The sequence below is a fragment of the Labrus bergylta genome, chromosome 16 (genome assembly GCF_963930695.1).
Source record: "Labrus bergylta chromosome 16, fLabBer1.1, whole genome shotgun sequence".
NCBI classification, from domain to species: domain Eukaryota; kingdom Metazoa; phylum Chordata; class Actinopteri; order Labriformes; family Labridae; genus Labrus; species Labrus bergylta.
In genome coordinates, this window is record NC_089210.1 from 23,718,270 (window position 1) to 23,727,463 (window position 9,194).

The following is a 9,194-nucleotide window of genomic DNA, read 5'->3' on the forward strand; positions in this document are numbered from 1 at the left end:
AACTACTCTTATCCAGCCAAAACATAAATACAGCCCCATTATGCATCAGATGGGATCAATACTGTTGTATCTGAGGTGAATCAAGGTTTGCAGTATGATACATCTGTCATAAACAGAGTTAGTTTCCATCCAGAGCTGCATTCTGACAGCATGAGACGTAGTCGGGGATCTATTGATCCGACACGTCCAGAGGAAGGCAGTGAGCCGGTTTGATTGGGTTCTACATAGGAAGTGGCTGCTGCCGCGGGGCTTTTTCCACATTAGCCAATGAAACTGCCACAAAGCTCAGGCTTGGACTAAAAATGGGTACTGTCACTTGTCCTCCCAGAAACTACATTTGAATTAATACTCATTAAATCAGTTTATCAAAGCATGAATTACATAACAAGATGAACTTTCTCTGAGTTCTGCTCGGTGGTTTGCTGTATGAACTGTTTGGCTCATTTAGTTCCAGCTTTCTTTCCAAAGTGATCATCTCAGTGATGTCATACCTTAACTCCTGACAACTCTGAGATGACGTTTAACTGGGTAAAATTGGTGGCTGTTCAATCCGTGGGGCTGGACTGAGAGAAATCGACAGCCATTGTTGGCCAGAGAGCGCCTATCGATGGTGCTGATGACGTCTCTCGTCGCTGACTCCCCTGAGCTGGCTTATTAACAACAGGCTGATCAGACTGACCTTCAGATTAGATGGTAGAATATAAACAGGAGTTATTCATGTGCAGAGTTAAGCACCTGATTTATCTGTTTTGAGCCTAATAAGGTGATAGTTCCAGCATTTGGATGGAAAATCACTTATAGGCCAGGAGACAACGCTCCGGACCTCAGCACGAACCGATAAAACATAAAAACTATGACCAGTTGAAATGTGGCATTTGTTCTCTCGTAAAAAGCTCAGAAACCTTTCTGCTTTATCTCAGCGACTGTCACTTAGAGACATAACTTTTGAGAGTGTTACAATCACAGGCATATTTATCACCCAGGAGGAAGTGTGTGCAGTGGATACAGTCTGTCCTGAACATATTAAGAGAGGATATAACGGTATATCAGGAAAAAATCATCTGACTCTGAACTTATGTAGGACACTGCTGCAATTTTATAAATAGCTGCATAACTGTATGTGTCTGGCCTAAATGAGCTTTTCATCAGAGCTGCTGAGGTCATCGGCATTACTGACTTAAAATCGTATTTGAAAAGGAGAGAGACGTTTCTTTTTTACGTTTCGTAAAGAAAAAGTGTCAAAATCCCAAAAATGTATGTTCTGTAAAGATAACAAAAACCTGATCTCATTTAATTAGGTTTGCACGTCGTAAATCCTGTCTTATGGTTTCACATAAACTAATGCCCATTCGGCGAATCCTGGATGTTGCAACTAAGATTAATGTCCATCTCAAAGAAAGAGAAAAAGATAGATAGAAAGAAAGACAGAAAGTAAGAATAGAGATGGATGGATGGATAGACAGATGGACAGATAGATAGATAGATAGATAGATAGATAGATAGATAGATAGATAGATAAATAGATAGATAGAGGGCTTCAGACAAACAGTCGAGTCAGATTTGAGTCCAAGTTCTGGGCTGGAGTACTACACCACGCCATTCTTTCAAAAACAACATATATCAGACAAAAGAAAGTTAAATCCAAAATTACTTACTTATGTCCTTTAAAAGATTGAAAGAAGCTGTCCCTGAAAAAAAACCTCAGCTACAAGAAAATAAGAACATTTAAATAGTGGCCATAGGGTAGTGAAATACAATACAGTATTTGAGTATATACTGTATACTGGTACATTCCACTCATGAGTTTTAGTCAGTCATGGTGACTCTAATTTGTGGATAAAGCAAGGTAAGCAAAACTTTGCAGATGATGGCAATGTTCTATCTGCAGTGCAAAGTTTGAAAAACAAGAAGGAATACAACGTTGGTACATGGCTTAACTTCAGCACGAGCAGGTCCAGCCCATCATAACACATTTTGTTTCCATCCGACAGATCGTGACGTCTCTCTCCCACTCGGCCACTCCATTTTTTTGAGCAATTTCCGAGAAGGCTGTACGCTTATACTGACAGATAAGTCAAGCTGTGATAAGTGTGAGTGTGTGTGTGGCGCCGAGCAAAGAAGCAGACCAGGTAGTGATATTCACAACTTGTTACCATTCAGTCAAAATGAATTATTGCCTCAACAAGCTAGGAAGTGGGACAGGTACTGCAGACGGCAAACTTTTCTCAGAGCATGAAAGCTAATACGAGTGTGTGCTTACCCTGCTTTCCACAATCAAATAAGTCGTGCAACATGTTCTCTTCAGAGCTGGGTAGTAATTAACGGCCCATGGAAAAACAGAGGCATTAGACTTAAAGAAATACAGAAATAGTGATGCTATACAAATACTGTATATGTTTGAATCAAACCTGTGGCTTCTTCACACATCATTCCCTACTCTCTCTCTCCTCCTGATTTCTGACTCTATCCACTGTCCTGTCTCTAAAATGAAGGCATAAAAATAAACCTTTAACGCCATCGTTGGTTGTTACAGAATTTCGTTGGTGGCATCCCGAGCCTTATTTCAACCCTTGCCCCCGAACACAATGAAAAAAAAAAAATCACCATGACGCATAGAGTACAATTGGATTCATTTGGGCAATTATATAATTCTGATGACATGGCAATTGCGTAAGGGCTGTGGTGGGTCTGCTGGTGCAGCAGAGAATAGCTGTCTCATGCAGCCAGCTGGTCAGTCAATGGTGGCAGTGTGTTGACTGCATGGACTGCATAAAAAAAAAAGTGAATGTAGCCTTTAGGTTTAAAAAGAGAGCAAAGCACAAATGTTCTGAACCGGAGCTTCGGGTAACTCAGCAAGTTGAAAAAGAAGTTAGATTGAATAGAAGAGTTTAAAAAAACATACAAAACAAACACAACACATTTCATTCAGAAAACAGTTACCTAATAAATGTTTGGTCTCAAGCATCATTGTCCTACTTGGAGTACAACAGATTGGGCCCAGGGAGAGAGAATGGGGAATGACATGTTGGAAAGGAGCCACAGGACGGCTTCGAACTGAGTCCGCCCGCCCGAAGGAGCCCCCATACATGGGGCGTGCGCACTAGCCACTGCGCCACCAGCGCCCAAAGACTCCTTCCTTTTAATTAAAATATATACAGTATATTCTATGTTTTTGTGCAAGCATCCCAACTAGCCTCACAGCTAACAAGAATGATGGATGCACCTTGCTAACTAAGCTAGCTAGCAACAATGATGGTCAGGTGCTATCTATCTGCAAACAAAGTGACCCAATAAGCAAAGAAGTGCTTCAAGTAGCTAGTGGTATGATGTTAGCATACATAGCTTTAGTACAGTAGTGATCAGGGTATGTTCAAGTAACGGATTAGCATAAGCATTTGAGAGTTACAGTGAGCTTTAATTTGTTTTAAAGCTGCCTGATTGATAAAATCAACTCATTTAAATGAGCAGATGGAGACTGATGTGAGATATTAGAATACACCCAGACATTTGGGTCAGACCTATAAAGGTTTACAGTCAACTCTAAACAGGACTGAAGTGTCAGATCACAGATGAATGGGTTTAACCAAACAGCCAACAGCTGACACAGTTGCCAGAACCTTCTGCTGCTGCTGTTTGTGAGTAAGTGTGTGTAAATGGGATTCCTGACTAGCGACAGTGAAACCCCTGCGATCTGTCTCCTCTCATCGCTTTTATTCTGACTCTTTTTAGCGTCATATGGCACTTTCTATTTTTAAACTGTTGCTATTTAGTAGTAGTATCCGTCAATGGGCTTACTTTGAATAGTAATACATTTGATGGCTGAAGGTAACACAGATTTTTCATCCCATATCTGATCCCAGTTTTAACCTCTTTTAAACGTTGTTACATATTTACACTTTTCACCCTTCTAAAACGTATTAATTATTTCCGATGTCTGAACTTGAATAACCTAACACATGCACAAAAACAAATACACACTCTCTAACACACACCTGCTAACACTCATTTTGGCTCTATCTCCGACAGCTGAGTGTCTCATGACACTCAGGGGAGGAATAGGAGTATCTGACAGGTACAATATGTTGGATGAGATTCAGACATTTTCAATTCCTCCAACATGCTGAAAGACAATATGTATATTTATTACTGAGGGTGTGTCTGGACCAACGAGTACCAACACAAAATGATTCCTAATGCAGCAGCATGTAAGAGTCTGCACACTTACACTTTAATGTGTTTATTTCTGTTTTCATGCAAAATGTATCTCTGCTTGTGTCATTCTTTGAGAACATTGTTTCAGGCAGAACACACTACGTTCCTACAACTGCTGTATGTATGTTAGTAAAGTGCCTTTCTATTCATGCTGCTGACCTTTATTCTTCTGGCTAACGCTCTTCTGACCTTGACAAGCACATCCAGAGCCAGGAAACAAAAGTGATACCTATTCTATGCTGAATGTTGGCTCTTGACCAGTAGCCCCTTGTGCTAAGAGGACTTGGCTCTGTGTGGTGTCGCAGTATGTTGCCTATAAAGGAGTCGTATAAGCGGATGAGCCAAAAAAATAAACACCAACCACCATTTATGATGCCTGCTTCCATCATAACAAGCCCTGTTGGCAATGTGGATCCACCTGCAGAAAACCATTAGAATTTATGATGAGTGAAAGTGACATATCTAATCATATAACATACGGAAGACTCTTTCTGTCTCTTCTTTTTTCACTTCTCAATTTGTTTCTGAGTTTTGTAATTTTACCTTTTTTTCCATTCTTATCCTGCTTGGTCCTCTTTTCGAACTAGTGAGTACAGCCCAAAAAGTAATAATGCATTTTATTAAGCATGAACGATTTCCAGAATGGAGAATTGAAGGTTAAGGGGACAAGAAGGGCTTGTTTATGAGGGCAGCTCGGGGGGAGCTGAATACTTCTGAACTGTGTCCAATCCTTCAGCGATAAAGATTACCACCCAACAGATCTTCCCCCTAGTACATACACCAGGGAACAGCAGCTGCCACTGCAAGTCCCTGACGTTTCATTACTTGGATATAAAACACAATAGGCATAACATGGTACCATTCAATGTTAGAAACATGCCATGCGACACATTCTTTAGTCAAACTTTATTCTGATGAACTGTGGGCCTATGCTGTTGGTTTTTAAGCTAGCCTATTACCAACCACATATTTGTTTTTTTAATAATGTGTTGGTTGGTGTTAAAAAAGTGAAAACCCACAACCAAATCTTGTCCTTCAAGATCTCAAACTGGCATGTGAAATTCATTTTGAAAAATAAACTGCTAACTGCCATGTCTTCTCAGCAGGACGAAATGGATGTCTTTGTAACTTACTATTTGTTTTTAGCTGAAATATAAAGCTCAGTTGCTAGCAGCTGTAATGCAATTTTTCACTTACCTTCTAATAAGTGGCTCGCTAGCTTAATTAAACTTATAGACAGCAAATATATCAGATTAGGTATGCTTTGGTTAGCCCTAAATTGGTCACTCTGTATTATTTTATTAGCTTGAAATCAGCTGGCTTAGCAATGCTAAAATGGTTTTTCTTTAAAAAAAAAAAAAAAGACCATATTAAAAGTTATGGAGGTGGGTGTTAGCATAGAACTAGAAAAGCAATTAACCTTAAGTAATATCAAGATTTGCCTAGCAATCATTTGGATTTGAAAGGAGAAAATAAATGGAGACCTTCTGGATAATGGTTATTTGAAATAGATCATCATAATGCCTGTTGCAATGTCTGCAATAGTTTTGACAGGTGGGAGGAGAAACACACCTGCTTCCCAATTTCTCAGGCCTTGCTTCACATTGAACAAACAAAACTTCTCTCTTGTTGTTCTTAACCTGTTTTTGTGAATGGAACTGACGTCTTTCCACTAAGTGTGTGGCACAACAGCCCCCACAGGATGCAGCAGCTTCCGCACCTAAAAGAGCCAAGAAAGGCCTTCAGCCAAGGTTACTATGACAATATCTTGGCAACTAGCAACACCAGCTCTAGTGAGGATCCCTCAAGAGGATAGGCAGAGAGAGAAAGAAACTTGGAATCTAACTGTGGTTGTTTTGTCAGTGCTTGATGACAGATTAGGAAGATGAATGAGTTATGGGAAATCATTTTTTTGCTTGATATTAGAGATGCATCAATACAGTCAGCCCGCAATTCAATGCGTAATTCAGTTTTTTTGGTTCCGGTTTTTCAGTTCAGTTCTGATGGCCTGGACTGTTGGAGGGTTTTTTTGGTATTCCATTCTTTGGAGTTTTAGGCAATTTTTTAAAGAAATTGCAAGGGGTAAAAATAAATGCTATATATTTGCAATACAAAACTATTGATTTATTTTAATTTAAGCACAGCAACTTTTCCAAACATACAATCCTGATGTACACCACAGCCCACACTTTTAAGGGTTACAAATGATATCCTTGCTGCAGATGATAGTGGTCTCTAAGTATTAGTTATTTTAGCTTGGAGTTGTTTTTGAAACAGTAAATGATGTCATGCAATACTTGTTCATCACGTGTGTCTTTGGATTGGAGGTTCTCTTTGGCTCCGGACTGGCCCCACTTTTGTATTACTCACAGGACTCTTTAAATGTTAACAATTCACCCTCAACCTGCACATACCTGTATATCTCACCGGTGTCCCTCAAGGCTCAGTCCTTGGGCCCATTCTTATCTAACATGCTTCTAGACCAGGAAAAACATTTAAGAATCACAATATCTTATGTCGATGTTAGGCAGATTCACTTTTATTTCTTGATTCAACCCAATAACCAGATTGGTCCCACTACCTTGGCTAAATGGCAAGATGATTTTAGAGCAGGGATGGCTAACAACTTTCTACAATGAAAACAAATGTGATTCCAATGTGATCTTACTGTTCACCAAATCAAATTAGAGGATTAAAAAGTATTGTAAATATTATGTTGCGTACAAAATATTGCATATTATAATATTGGGAAAGTATGTAAAGGAATGTCCTAAAGAAATAACCACTCTTGCCTATCTCTGTATTGCTAAAAACATGATTTGTAAAATGTGATGCCATGTATGTTTGTGTGTATGCTTGCCAGAATGTAGTAATACATGAATTCATGCACTTTTTTTTTAGTATTTATCTTCTTGCAAATGTGTTAAATTTATTTTAATTGATGATGATTAACGTCAGGTTCGAATGGTGTAAGATACAGATCCCTGTCAAGAGCCAGGAGAACTATCTCCTACTGTAACCGTTAATTATAAGAGAAGTAAGACTTACAGCAATACACACTCACTCACTCACTCACTCACTCACTCACACACAGAATCTGAGCACAAGGCAAAGTGAATGCGATCAACCTCCTCCTCACTTCAGATTTAATTCACCCAGAACAAGATTAGAGGATCCAATCAGTGGTGACATTGAGCCGGGCACCCAGTTGAATAGGACACCAGGGAGGCCTAATCATCCCCACTGCTCCACTCTGCTGTGGCAAGCCAATCAAATCCCCTCCAGACGAAGCAGATGGTCGATATCAACTTCTCCCTTTTCTGGTTGAGATTATCTCTTTGGCACGGTGGCAGTGGCCTTTCTGCCATCCGGCTGCAGGATGCTGATGCTGAGTTTCACATGGTGTCAAGCTACCTGAACCCCAAAACATACAGGCAAATGACGCCTTATTTTGGTGCAATGAACATAACATCATGCCCTGTGCTGAGTATATGACCCAATTTACAGGAACGCTGACTACATGATGCAAACTAACCAGATACATTATATTATATTTCATAATAGAATATCATACTATCATCGTACTTTTTGTTAAAAAACCCCTAAATTTTAAGGGCAAATTTCTATCAAATGACTCTATTTAATTGCTATCAAGCAATCAGCAACTCTGTTCTAAAAATAACAATTCTGCTTGGATTGCATTTTCCCCCAACAGGAAGATTATTCCTTACGTCACAACACAATTTTCTTTTCTGACCCGTCTGTCCTGAGATTACAGAGGTGATTTATGCTCGGCTTAAACAGGTCCAAAGTAAGGAGACAATGCAGCAGAAACCCTGCAGAAGATGACACTCCTGATTAACTAAAAACTAGAGTCAACCAAATTGCTTTTCAATGCACTACTTAATATCTGCATAAACTATAGCAAATATTGTAAAACAAGTCTACAGACTCATTTTTGTACACTTTTGGAAAACCAAAAGCGTGGTGCCAGAGGAAGTTCTGGTTTCTTGAGTGTTTTAATTAATGCAATGTACAAGAACCGCAAGTGTAATGGAAGCCACCTCTACGCTAGCGGAGCATTGAAAAGAGGGCAAGTTTTACATGTCCAATGAGAGGAACAGGTAACAGGAGAGGAGCTGTGCGCCACTCAAAGACGTCTTTGGGCCAAAGAGAGGGCTCAATGTTACACCTGTCAGCTCAGGTAATCAATGTTGTGTTCCAATCTGTTGACTTTCTTTAATACTTACAATCCAAACAAGCGGTGTGTGGACTTCACAATTAAAACGTCAAGATGGGTCGGATTGCGCTGATGTAAGTTGGTGTAGAGCCAATATCCCAGTTTAACCCGTGCTCTGAAACGCAACATATGACATCAGCCCTTTCCCGGAAGCCGGATTATTTGTGATATTTAAGTATTGGTGGACTTGGAAATAATCCTGACAAAAAAGACAAACGATTTGCCAAGTCTTTTTTAGGAAACATACATCATCCCATTCATGAGGGATGATTACTTTCCATCACTAATTCAAAAGAAGTGAATGGGGCTGGTTGGTGGATATGGAGACTGATTATTCCCCAGTGGATGTTGTAAGACCTTGGGAGCAGACATATTTGGTTGGCTTTTTCTCCCTGCAAGTGAATTCTTGTGATTGGAAAGAAAGACCTTCCACTTTCACAGTTGGGCACTTCAACAAACTGTACACCTACAGCAACACCTGCTTCCTGGCCAATTTAAAAAGTTTCCCAAAGCTTTAAAAAGCTGAACTTTTCTTGTTTTTGAAAACAAAGTAGTTGACCATATGACCTGACAGGATCTTTTCAGCATCTTCTGCCACAGTATGATGCAAAGGTATGGTAATAGTGGCTATATAAAAAGACACAATCCACAGGGGGACACCGCCGGGATAGCTTCATGACCAGATCAGGCTTCATCACAGTTAGAAGACGAGAAGAGGATTATATTTAAAATGAAGTCTCTG